A 14,381-nucleotide genomic window follows, 5' to 3' on the forward strand; every position below is an offset into this window, starting at 1 on the left:
CACTGTAAATATTCTTTATAACTGTAACACCTTTAAAGTGCATGGAATTTAGAAGGAAAATCTGGGTCGATCCAAGTTCAGGGAAAATGAAAAGACAGATAAATTGCATTCTGCCCAAAGCAGAATGAGAACGACAGAAGCACGGATTTACAGAAGCACGGAACTACAGAAGCACGGAACTACAGAAGCACTTGCAATCTATTTACTTTATGACTAGAGGTATATTTCAAATTCATTGCAATTTGTGAAGGTGGAGCTATTCACCAAGCACACCTGTAGTTTACCAGTCTACTTTGACATGGTACCATTGACATTTCACCCAATGTTTGCTGTCTGTTAGCATGTTGCTAACTGTGTGGAATCACCTGGAGTATGACGTCATGGGTTTGACAGTTTCGGGATTGTTCAAATGCATGTGGATGTCATACAACAAAGAGGTCAGTAACAACATGGACAAGTCCAACAGATCCAGCAGTAGTCTTATGTCCATCTTTATCAGCCTCATGTCATCCAGATGACCTTAGCATCACCTACATAGCCTATTTTCCTCCCTCCAAACACCCATAGGCAGGCTGAAACTTTTAAGAGGAACTGCACTGTATGCATATTCAGGGAAAAAAAGTCCATAGTGTAAAGCAAAAATAAAACTACCGGAGCCTATAAACAATTTGTACATGCCGTCTCCAAGACCGGCTACACAATGTTCCTTGGCTGCACGCTGCGTCATGGCAACATCCAACTGTTTCTCTGTACCTCGGATACCTTTGAGTCTACCTCCCGCTGCATGTTGGAGGCAGGCATGGCGGAGGAGGAGTCACCGTGGGAGTTGTGTGACTTTGTGAAGTGTGTTCCGCCAGCGTGGGGGCCCCGCGAGTGAGTTACAACGGCAGAACAGATGCACCTCTGCAGTGGGGAATTACATTGTGAGGCAGGCCCCTTTGATCACCCTGTATTATGTATGAGGCAACATCTGCGACCTCGGAACGCACCGAACCAATACCACCCCCCCCACACACACACACACACACACACACACACACACACACACACACACACACACACACACACACACACACACACACACACACACACACACACACACACACACACACACACACACACCTGCTTTGGCTCAACCTGTGGAGGAGTTTAGGTTAGAGAGAAGAACCCATCAACACAAAACTCCTTTAAATTAAGAGCTTGTTCACAATGTAGCCCGGTGTCTCCTCTAAGCGTCTGAGTGGTAGATACTCCGGTGAGGAGAGATTTACCCCAAGGGATGAATAACCTTACATGTGCAGATGAGACCAATGCATGCTAATGACCCAGTCCATTTTGCTGGCCAGCTGGAGGGGGAATTCGCACACAGGCCCGTACACACACGCACAAAGGTGCGCACACACACACACCCACACACAACCACCTCCACAAGGCTTCTCTCTCTCCCTCTATCTCCGTCCCTCCTAAATTCTACCAAACCTCTAAATTCAGTTTTTCTATGTCTGTTTGACAGAGCAGGTGCCCTTGTACCAATGTATCTCTGTACTCCATGCCTAGGCCTCCACCTCCGCCTGTTTCTGTGTACTAGAGCCAGGTTCTCTATCACCTCGCCCAAACAACCAATAACCTGGACAGATAAAGTCCTTTAAAAGCAAAGTAAGCAAAGCTTTAAAAGCAGGGCAGGCCAGGCGGGGCTGGCTGTGTAGCTGGCATCATTAGCTGAAGGACAGTGTGCATGCGGACCCTTCTGTCTGCCACATATGGAGCCTAATGTGGGTGGCCATCAGCGTGCGTCCGTGTCAGATGGTCTCCCCGCTGGAAAGTGCATATGCTACATTACCGAGCTTGCCAATTAGGCCCGTGGGTAGACTCCTACTGTAAATATTACCTTGCCGAGCAATAGAAGGAAAAGACAGACTTAAAAAAAAATTAAGATATCTGAGAAGGGCTAACGATGGGGAGCGAGCTGTGTGAGGGAGTGAAGAAGAACAAGAAGAAGGTCATTCTACCAGAAGCGGTTAGGAGTTGTTTGAGGGAGAGAAGATGGAGGACTGTGACTTTCATCAGCTTGGAAGGTGTTTGGGTTTACGTGGCTGTGGTAGGTTGAGGCGGGAGCTCTGTTTATGGATGCATTATGCTGAAAACCCCACATTGAAGTCAGTCACTGGGCTTCAGAAGATGTTTGAGGTGGTAGGCCTGGTGAGGTCTGTATTAAGATAAGTGTCCCTCTTTCGAATAAGTAAAACTTTCAAAGTGCATTGAAGGCCAGTTGGAGGGAGTTTGCAAATGTTATGCTAAGTCTCTGGTTGGCAGAATTTTAGGGGGTATTAGAAATGCAGAGAGGTTTGAGCTCAGGGTGCGGATCAATAACAGCTGTGTTTCTGCAAAGACTTAAGTGCTTAGAGTTTCTCTTTCACACACAAATACACACAGAGAGAGACAGAAACAGACACAAACACACACACAGAGAGACAGAAACACACACAAGTACACACACAGAGAGACAGAAACACACACAAGTACACACACACAGAGAAAAACGCACATCTTTGTTGCCAGAAAATGGCTCGTTGTGTTTCCCGCTATCTGGTGATTGTCCTTGACAAGGGGAGAAAAAAAAGAGAGAGCCCAGAACTGTAAACAAATAGAACACATAGGGACCCTAGCCACAGCTTTGTCTGACTGTGTAACTCCCAGAAATGAGACATGTTAAGCACACACTTCAGGGCATTCATATACAAAAAACTTTTTCTGAAATCCCCTTTTTCTTCTGTATTTCTTCAACTAAATTGTAATCACGAGAGAGAGAGAGAGAGAGAGAGAGAGAGAGAGAGAGAGAGAGAGTTGTCATGTTTTTTCCTGACTGCATGCTAAAGTACAATCCCGTATTCCTCACTCTCGTTAATGTTTCAGGTATCGTCTCAGATATTCAGATACTGTAGTAGGTGGATGCACTCTAGAGTCTTGAGTGTTCCAAGATGCAATTTCGTAACCATGTAGTGAACACCGCACGCACTCAATACTTCTGTGCTTTTCATCTAGAAGGAATGCATTACACCTCTGCACACTACATATCTATTATATTCTTGAGAAAAAACAAGTCAAATATATAAATATCATATCTAACCATGATTCATCTTCCTAGATGTTCAAAAACCTGAATCTGTCAAACTCCGGAGGGATCATCGTGACAACATGCCTTCTCTCTGTAGGATTAGCTGTTGTCGTTTCATATTTTGGAAATATTTCACAATCCATGCCTATCCCAGATATGAAAGTAAAATGTAGCTGCGAAACCTTGATTTTCAAGTCATCTGTCAAGTTCTTGGATATCCCACCAAAAATCTGTCTCCATTGAGGTTCAAAATGTGTCATTTGAGAGCAATGTCCCAGGGTAGGAAATGTTAGTTTAAATACCAGACATTTATAGTGATGTTCTGGGTTTTGGGATGCCTATTTCTGGGGCCTAATTAACTAGTCTTGTGTTAATGTTTTTTTCTTTTTTTCTTCTGACAATATTACCCAGAAACCACAGTGATATCGTTTTCTGTATACTTTAAGACCAACATATTCAGTGTTGTAAACCCATTTGTTGACATAGCCCCAGGGTTTTAGTCAAAATGCATGGCTGGATATCGTATGTTGATATGTATATTCCAGGTTGGATACTATGTTAATAAGATGTTATATTGTACTGACATACTTAGTAGTTATCTGCCATGTGTGTATGTGTTTAGCCCTATCAGCAGAAGAACAGAAACAGACACACCATGGTGGGAAGAAGACTAAAGTTACTAATATACACATCCAAAGTGAAAACACAGATTTTCATTGCTGTAGTTTGACTGCCACCTACAACGCTAATGACCTGACTAGATGGCAGGATTCACTTTCTTCCCAGCGTGATCACTGTTACAGGGGAAGACATGGAGCTACTGTGTGTGTGTGTGTGTGTGTGTGTGTGTGTGTGTGTGTGTGTGTGTGTGTGTGTGTGTGTGTGTGTGTGTGTGTGTGTGTGTGTGTGTGTGTGTGTGTGTGTGTGTGTGTGTGTGTGTGTGTGTGTGTGTGTGTGTGTGTGTGTGTGTGTGTGTGTGTATGAGCTACTGGGCTCCCCGACTTCATTTCAACTGAACACTGTTGAATTTACTTTTATACTACCAGTCAAAAGCACCAGCAATTAACTAACTGCACCTCAGATTGCAGCCCGTTCAGAGGAGACTACGTGAATCAGGCTTTCATGGTCGAATTGCTGCAAAGAAACCACCACTAAAGGACACCAATAAGAAGAAGAGACTGGCTTGGGCCAAGAAACACTATCAATGGACATTAGACCGGTGGAAATCTGTCTTTTGGTCTGATGAATCCAAATTTGAGATGTTTGGTTCCAACCGCCATGTCTTTGCGGGACGCAGAGTAGGTGAATGGATGATCTCTGCATGTGTGGTTCCCACCGTGAAGCATGGAGGAGGTGTGATGGTGCTTTGCTGGTGACACGGTCTGATTTATTTAGAAACCACACTTAACCAGCATGAGGTGACTACCTCATGAAGTTGGTTGAGAGAATGCCAAGAGTGTGCAAAGCTGTCCAGTCAAAGGGCGGCTATTTGAAAAATCTTAAATATATTTTTATTTGTTTGATACTTTTTTGTCTACTACATGATTCCATGTGTGTTATTTCATAGTTTTGATGTCTTCACTATTATTCAACAATGTTGAAAAAAGTAAAAATAAAAACCCTTGAATGAGTAGGTGTCCAAACTTTTGACTGGTACTGTATACAGCAGGGAACTATGCATATAGACTGCAGAGATCTATTGTTTTTGGGGTTTGAGAGTGTGTGTGTGTGTGTGTGTGTGTGTGTGTGTGTGTGTGTGTGTGTGTGTGTGTGTGTGTGTGTGTGTGTGTGTGTGTGTGTGTGTGTGTGTGTGTATGTGTTTCTCGAGTCACTATGTTAATAAAGCCATGAACTGATTGGCACTTATCCTAACTCATCCATCCCAGTAGTGCCCACAATTACAATGTCAGACAACAACTCTGAAACCTCCACAGTTTCAGTGTCAAGACATTATGGCACCGTCAAACCGTCGAAGTCTAGGAGTCTCCTCACACCACCATATTTCTATAGTTCACCAACCCCAGCAAAACCACTGTTCACATTACGCTAGCAAATTGTCATTAATGACATCAGTCATGCAGGGATCACACCACTATGGAACCATGCTGACTGGGTTATAGAGGATAGAGAAAAGGCTAACAGAGTAGGGAGACAGAACCTTCAACCAACAACTCATGTGCGTGCGAATGAGCGTGTGTGTGTCTGCGCATTGAATGTGCGCACGTGGGTCTTCAAATGAATGATGTGTCTGAAAACAATGTTGATTCGGGTAATAAATCACTCTTCAGTACTTTGCCATAAGGGGAAGATAACACTTGACACAATTATTGAAATTGAATTCATGGACACTCTCGCTCTAGACAAAAGATAACGGGACTATTCACATTATCCCAAGTAGGTAAGGTTCCTGCCTGCGTAGAATGAAAAGCCAGAGCTCCAACAATTGAGTTTTACCTTCCAAAGTAGGTTACAATCCACCCACTGGTTAAATATAGTACATCACTTCCGTGCCGCGAGAGAGGAATGTGGTTGCTCACTCCTGATCATTTGACAAATAAAACTGAATATATGAATGTTAATCCAATGAACCCGTTCACATATCCCCGGGGAATATTGCAATAACCCATAAAACCTTGAACTGTCAACGTGGAAAATCGAGTCTTATGTTAGCGGTGACAGAAAGGTGTGGATATGAAAGCACTATGAAACTCAAGCACTCAAAGTTTCTAGTGGCATTGAATAGGAATGACAAGTATGTGGGTATATGATTTTCAACGAGTTGAATATCAAGTTTTATGTTAGCGGTAACAGAAAGGTGCGGCTATGAAAGCACAACACAACACAACACAAACATACTCAAAGTTGAGACTGGATGCCAAACCGAGTCTATGAGTAAAATGCTGTGCCTGACTTTGGATTTTGGTATTAGACTACAGAGGCCCAAGAGGCCCAAGAGGCTAGTCTAGTGGCCGATTTCCCCCTATGTGTTAACACAACCTACATGACATTATTAACTACAGTCGCTACACTACTAGACAGATGGAGCGTGATAAATAAAGCTAAAAATAATCTCGCTCATTGCAGATTCATTATTTAGATGGTCATCCTCAGAAGTAGCATCAGCTCACAAACGGGATAATAAAAGGTATTTACAAAGCTAAATCTATCCATCTATCTATCTGGCACAGGCACTCTCTTCTCCCTCTCTCCATCTGAGGCTAAATAATCGGTCCACTTTTTGTCTCAATGATATCCCTTGATTTGCCTCCAGTTTGGGGCTGGGTAGTTTGAGTAGTAGGAGCCGAAGGCAGATGAACAGTCCCTCCAGGCATTGCTGCCAGAGCGAGCGAGCGAGAAGCAGGAAGAGGGAGAGAGAAGAAGGGAGAGACAGAAGGGAGAGACAGAAGGGGGAAGAGGGAGAGAGAGCGAAGGAGGAAGAGGGAGAGAGCATGAGAGCGAGAGAGAGAGAGAGAGAGGGTGGTAGTAGCTAACAAGCTCTTCTCTGTCAATCTCTCGCTTTGTTCCCATTATTCAGAATCAAAGACTCCTGATTCCCAGCATTTGCATGTGATTAAAGGTGATTAGCAGTACAGCGCCACAGTCTAAACCAACACTTCCCTTCCTTGGAATCACCACGGCACACCCACCTACTGCTGGTGTTGCAATCACCACCGCCATGACAGACCACCTTTTTGTTGCTGTTCGGCTCTGTTGTGTAACCATTGTGTGAGGCACCTCAATGTCAACATCATTCACGTGCTTCATTTGCGTCAAAGAAAAACACGTTGGGAAAAAGACAAACCAAAGTAGACATGTTGAGGGATAAAAACGATACAGATGAGAAACAAGCTTTTCAAGTGGCTGAGTTTGACGCGGTGGCTAAAGAGATAGCCGTTAACACGAGAACACAGAGGAATGAGAATTGCAATCAACGGGGGTCTTAACCTTGTCTCGCACGTCACTGTAATGAGATGATAAAACGGATCCCCGGGGGGTTGGAACAAGCCGTATTCTAGCGCGTACACAGAAAGCTGTATCAATACGGGAGCAATTGCTGCTGAGCTTCATACTCTGGTAATAGAATAGGAGACACGCGCTGCACACCAATAGGCACACTCAATTTCAGCACAAGAGAGCATTGTATAAGCTACAGTAAGAAAATGTATGGCATTCAGAAGTAAAAAATGTCGTCAATGTTAGAGATATAGCAGTATTCAGCGTAGTCAACAATGTTGTCAATGTTAGAGATGTAGCAGTATTCAGCGTAGTCAACAATGTTGTCAATGTTAGAGGTATAGCAGTATTCAGCGTAGTCAACAATGTCGTCAATGTTAGAGATGTAGCAGTATTCAGCGTAGTCAACAATGTCGTCAATGTTAGAAAAGTAGCAGTATTCAGCGTAGTCAACAATGTTGTCAATGTTAGAAAAGTAGCAGTATTCAGCGTAGTCAACAATGTTGTCAATGTTAGAGATATAGCAGTATTCAGCGTAGTCAACAATGTCGTCAATGTTAGAGGTATAGCAGTATTCAGCGTAGTCAACAATGTCGTCAATGTTAGAGATGTAGCAGTATTCAGCGTAGTCGACAATGTTGTCAATGTTAGAGGTATAGCAGTATTCAGCGTAGTCAACAATGTCGTCAATGTTAGAGATGTAGCATTATTCAGCGTAGTCAACAATGTCGTCAATGTTAGAGATATAGCATTATTCAGTGTAGTCAACAATGTCGTCAATGCTAGAGATGTAGCATTATTCAGCGTAGTCAACAATGTCGTCAATGCTAGAGATGTAGCAGTATTCAGCGTAGTCAACAATGTCGTCAATGCTAGAGATGTAGCAGTATTCAGCGTAGTCAACAATGTCATCAATGTTAGAGATATAGCATTATTCAGCATATTCAATATTTCCTGTATAAAGCAAAACAATTACAAACAAGAGGAAGGAGAAGACAGAACTCTGGTTTCAATCACGGTCCAATGGAGTTTGATCAATCTCCCCATGATGTCAGATCTGACCAAGACTTCAACCCAGTCCACACAGGAAATCATTCAAGGCCAGGCCGTTAGCGCCAGCCTTGGCTGAGGAGGCCACACACAAACAAGGACAGAAGGGAAGCCGCCATGCTAGGGCCAGAAACACCAAAAGATTGATAGGACCAGACGAGACCAACACTGTAGCCAGCAAGGGGGAAAACACAATCAGTTGTCGAGTCAACGGCACCCATTTCTAAAGTGTCATCTGGAGACGATCTCATTGGCTACCATCCACCGAATCCATTTACAGGGGGTGCAATGCGATTCATTGATCTGAACGGTGTCATTAACTAGGGGTTAATACAGGGGACATGATGTAAACACGATCAATGTCCGTCACACCGAGGCCTCTCCTTTCAACACAGCGCTTAATAAATAGCCTCACCTTCACTGTAATGTAAACTCCATTCAAGTACAATTTATAGGCCTCTATCACCTCCTTGATTACTTATGGTATATCATCATATGGGGGGCGCATTCCACGCCATGAACAGTAGTACTCTAAACTTGGAATTGCCGCGACACCTTTAGCGTTGACCTTTGCATAGATGTCCCAGTAAATCATGTAAATAGTGGGGTTAGTGAGCTGTGGTGTATTTGTTTACTACAGAGCGACATGCCTGGGCAAGTCCAGGCGGAACCATACGGCTATTTAAAATCTCAACAATAATGAGTTGTTGTGTAACGGACAGGCGGGAGGCCCCTTTTGGTTAGTGGTTCGGGATCGGGAGTGATTGATTGGTTGGTTGGTTGGTTGACCCGCGTCCGCCGGCCCCCTTTACTGTTTTTAATGGCGTTCTTGACACTATATCCAATTACTTAGAATAATTATTTGGGCTTGGAGAGCTGATGACTGGCTGCATTTTGGAAATGTGAGACTGGATCGCGTCCAAGTTAATGCATAAATTAATAGGGCAGGCCACTGGGAGGGGAGTTGTTCAATCTCTCATGGAGAGAGGAGGTTACTGTATACAAGGACCTCCTCAGTGACGAGTCAGTTGAAAGCAATAAACCCAGGGGGTTATTGGCAGGACATAAACCTCCACTCCCCTTATCCTCTTGTCTATTTAATTGTTTATTGTGACTTCACATATACAAACGGCAGCACACGCAGATCCACTCACCTCTATAGGCCCGAGAAAGGAAAAAGGGGAATGGGATTCTCCTTGGTCAGCTAAAATGGAGGAGAGCGAATGAGCCCTAAGGGAAAGCAGGGAGATTATGGAAAGGGGAATTAACAATTGAGAGACGCATAACTTGTTTAAAGTTTTTATCTATTGACTAATCGACAAAGACTCAGGCAGGATCCATAGAAAGCCAAGGGAAGCTGACCTTTTTGTTGCAGATCGTTCCACATGTTCTTGTAATGCAGGGGAGAAAAGTCCCGTTTGAAAGGCACGGCTAAAATAAGCTGCTCTGCAGAATACAGTGTACAAGTTGGCGGATAGGAACATTCTGCTTACTTTTCAGGGACAAAAGTTCAGCTCCGTCTGTGGAGAAAAGTGTCAGTGGAAGAGACTGAGCATACTAATTAATAAACTCTAAAAACATACTGATGTTCAGTAGGTACTAATACCATTCTAAATTGATGCATTTAAATCCCAAAACTTGAAACAAACCCTTCACGAAGTTGTTCTTTTTGACACTGACTTTGTGAAATTAAACTCCCTCTCCCTAGACAGTTATTACTTGATGATTAAATCTTCAATCTCAAATCTATGCTAACTGTAAAAAGGTCGCCAGCTAATTTGATTTGTGGGCTCCCAAAGAAATTCATTATAAATCTGAAAAACACATGGAGGGAATTCGTATTTGAAATGTGTTTTATGATTACAGAAATGTAGAGAGCGGCTTTATTGTACAATATGTACTATACAGCTACGCAAAGTTCAGTTAGATGTAATTCATTTTGTGTATCCTGGGGATATGGTTATTATTAGCAAAGGGATGTATGATAATACCTGAAATGAGGAAAACAAGCCTGATCCATTCATTACAATTAATTTCCAGCATTCCAAACTCTGCCAATTCAGCACTTAGCTTGCCTTACCAATCGTACTGTCCACCGTATTTACCAGATGGAATTAGTAATATGTAGATGTATTGACTTGGCGAGGTCACAGGAGGTAATTGTTACCCACGTATGAGACGGAATCCACTGTACTACAAACTAGCCACTTCTCTTGGTTTCAAGTGAGATGAATGGCAAATGAGGATATTATCTGAAATAATAATAAATATATATATTTTTGTCAAGTGTTTGGCAAATGTCCAGTTGTTTGCCATCTATCATTATTTGGGTTCCTCAGGAATAGTTGTAATGATTCTGTATAAATGTTACAGAAACTATTCAACACTATACAGTACTTACACAAAACGGAGGACTCATCAGAACCACAGCTAGTTTGTTCTCCGGCTGACGTTTATATATAAATACAGTATACATCCAGTCTCTGTGCATACCCAAACATGCTTTCCAGCCATCCTCTCATCCCCTACTTCCATTCCTCAATCCAATCATTTCAATCTCTTTGTACCAGCATTCGATGGTGATGGCAGGCACAGCTCTTTTTTTCATATTGATGTGCAGGAATAGACAGACGAAACAGATTTCCACGGCTAGGCTAGAGGCAGGGAGCTAACTGGAGCAAGCAGACGTCAGGGCCCATCAGCATGCTATGGGATGATTGCTATAAGGATCCCATCCGCCATTTTAGCGCTAGGCACTAGATTATGGGGTGGCGGCTAACATGTGACGAGGCTAAAACGGCATGAAAAACCTGGTGTTCATCGAATGAGTGAATCTGGGTTGATGGTGGATTTGAGTTCTGCAGTGAGCAATGTTTGTGTCTTTGGGTAGATTTTGGATTGTTGTTGATGCTGTCATTTTTCCACTCAAATGATACCCTTACAATATATTTTGATACAGATGTAGGATCTTAATTTGACCTATAATGTGACAGGAAAATAATCCTGCAACAACAGAGTTTGAACTTTTAGTACATTTGTGTTGCTTGATCAGTGGTTAAGCTATTAGCTGGCCAAAAGTAGGCTACATGAAAAGTGCAATACTGTTAATACAACCATGTGTTAGCGCGGGCACAGGAAAATTGTCAGAAACAAAAGAGTGATCAAATTAACATCTTAGATCTGTATATCTTTAGTGTATTACTACATACAGGGTTAAGTGGAGAAACACTGTTGAGGCTCTTTGCTCCACTGGGAGCTAAAATGAATAAGTCAAGTAAATAAGTCAGTCATAGTGTATAACTATTTTAGTGTTAGCTGTAGTAATGTGTTAAGAGGGGGTAATACTTAAGTAACGCAGACCAACTTGAAGTGTTTAACATGCTAGGCATTCTGGTGCTGCCGTTACAGTTTCCAGTCGATGTGTGCCTAACCTGCCAGATGTGTTTGTTTATACTCAACACACAAGATCATATCTTTGCCAGAATCTATGCAGACGGCTGCATAATCAGTGGTAAGACAAGGATGTCCTGTCTCACCACAAACTGATTGGAAAGAGAACTAAAACAGTGGGCGTGTTACAGTTAGCTAAGATGAAACATTTTCTCTGTCATCAGACAGTCTGTCATACAGGTAGATGTTCGGGATATTTACACAAACCTTAATAAATTACATCAAATTACTTCCCTCGACATCTGGCCTGATCCCTATTGCAAATATTCCCCTGAGATAATTAAATTGATGCCTTATACACTACCAAGTAATACACAGTCAATATATCTCACTGAACTTTAATAGCAAAACAAATTATGATTTGAGTAACCCTCTAACCCTCTAAATGGAATTGACACTTATTGACCTGTCATATGGTAATATACATGTAAATGCATTAACTGAGGGTACTCCTTTGTAGGAGAGCGATGGGGAATTCAGAGCGATGGGGGAATTTACAATGAGTGAATCAGACTTTCATTAGTGATGGAGAAAGAAGTTATTTGACAGAGTAGCGTCGACATACGACATCATAGGATCTGACACCAGGGCTGGTGATGAGTGATAAAAGAAAGACAGCATGACTTTTAAACAGATACACACAATCTCTCACATACACACACTCTCTCACACACACACACACAGTCATGCAGACACACCACCCACATCACATTAAAATGCTTGTTAATTTCAAGCAGATCTGACACTAAAATATGCCTCCAAACAGCTAAAACTCCCACATTCAGTTGAAAATAAAAAATTATATAAATTAGACCAATTAACAGGATGCATATTCTTGATTTTTTAGTCCAATTAGATGAATGGAATAAATGCTACCGCTGGCAGCGTTTTTTAAGACTGTGTGTGTGCGTGTGTAATTCCCCATATTGAGCTGTCTGACCTTCTTGAAGAGTTTGAACAAAAAAAGATTCCCCTTAATTTGGATGACGGAGACAGCCGGATTTTATTAATGAGCTTTCGCATCTTTCCACGCTGATATGAAAAAGACTGCCTCTTTCTAACTATCAGATCATTTATAAGCTGAAATAACATGCAGGGACCAATTAGGTACTGCCTGGAAAGGGAAAGAGGAGAGATGGTCTAATGGGATGGTTGGAGGATTAGAGGAGACTTCTGAAGCATTGCCTCGTTCACTTTCTGACCTTGTTATTGTACCTTGAGATGCTAGAGATGATGTCTTAGAAAACAAGGATGCTAACACGTGAACAGTTCATTGGAAAGACTGTTGATACATTAAAGAGCTAAAGCTTAAGTAGTTTAGCTAATATCTTTGAGATATAGTGGAACGTGGGTACAGGAAGGGATAGTGAGATTCTATGAGACATCTCCATTTATTCGCTGACCATCTCTATTTTGGCACATTTACAAAAAAGGATGTGGTTTCATCACGTTATCTATGTCATTCGTGTGTGTGTGTGTGTGTGTGTTTTTTTTACTTGTCCATTTAGGTTCCTAAATGAATGTGGGAAACTATAGGTCCTTATCAATAAAACTTCACAATATGGTACAGAGTGTTCAATTTGGCTGCTTGCCAATTTGACCTGGTCTATCAATCAATGTAGCCTATCATGTCAATCAGCGGCAATTGTGATTAAACACACTGAAAAACAAATGTTGAAAATGGGCTGTTAGCCAACTTCGCTAGGTAGGCCTACATTAGTTGAAGAAAAAAAGCACATTAGATCTACTTAACACTATACTGTATGTTTATCCAACTGCACAAAGTTTCTACTGGTAGCTTGCAAAGTAAACATTATCAGCTAACAGTACATTGGCAAATGTGCCCTTCTACCGCTTGACAGGCAGAGCCCACAAAGGATGGGAAATTAAACTAAACCACTCATAATCGTCTGGTATAGCTCACTTTTATTTTGTAATACTCAAATATACACATTTATGCTAGCAAATATTGAGAGATATTGTGAGGTTACCCTCCGTATCTGAAATGACCTGATCAATTGAGGTTTACTGATTATGAAAAACAGTTACTTGCTGTATAACTCTGATGATAGAGCTAAATGTGTGCAATTGTTTTGCATGGAATAAATGGGAAATTTGATGTTCTGACTACACTCTTAGAACCTTTTTTTCTATCAAGAACCTGAAAGGGTTCTTCGGCCGTCCCCATAGAAGAACCCTTTTTGGTTCCAGGTAGAACCTTTTTGAGTTCAATATAGAACCATTTCCACAGAGGGCTCTACATGGAACCCAAAAGGGTTCTACCTGGATCCAAAAGGGGTTCTCCCGTGGAGACATCCGAAGAACCCTTCTGGAACCCTTTTTTCTAAGAGTGTATGCTGTTAAAGAGGTGATGATTTCACAACCAAATAATTAACAATCCCTTAAACTGGGGATCCTTGACCCCCTGCAGGCAAATCGAACACTCTGCACCTTATTGTGACGTTGTATTGATAACGATCTGTAGACCGGTTGTGCTGAGAGGGTTAAAACCACATTCAGCATTCCGAGGGAGAGCACAAACACAGTTGTCTCTTCAGCAGAATCAAGTGTTGTGATTATATTGTTCCCTCGCTGTCCATAATGTGTCAGAATCGAATCTCATGGAGCTATATACATATACTGTAGGTAGGGGTAAAGGGACTAGGCAACAGGATAGATAATAGACAGTAGCAGCAGTGTATGGGGTGAGTGTGAAAGTGTGTGTGTAAGTGTGTTCGTGTTATGTGTGTGTAGTGTGTGTGTTGGGATGTCAGTGGCAGTATGTGTGGCTAGAGTCCAGTGTGTGTGCAGT

The 14,381-nt window shown here is 42.1% G+C and overlaps 1 protein-coding gene across 3 annotated transcripts in view; it reads right to left on the bottom strand.

Moving 5' to 3' along the window:
* Positions 1-14,381, bottom strand: part of LOC129836223 (VPS10 domain-containing receptor SorCS1-like) — a 142,987-nt gene that overhangs the window by 73,874 nt on the left and 54,732 nt on the right. The gene's annotated exons all lie outside the window — the stretch shown is intronic.

The sequence above is a fragment of the Salvelinus fontinalis genome, chromosome 3 (genome assembly GCF_029448725.1).
Source record: "Salvelinus fontinalis isolate EN_2023a chromosome 3, ASM2944872v1, whole genome shotgun sequence".
NCBI classification, from domain to species: domain Eukaryota; kingdom Metazoa; phylum Chordata; class Actinopteri; order Salmoniformes; family Salmonidae; genus Salvelinus; species Salvelinus fontinalis.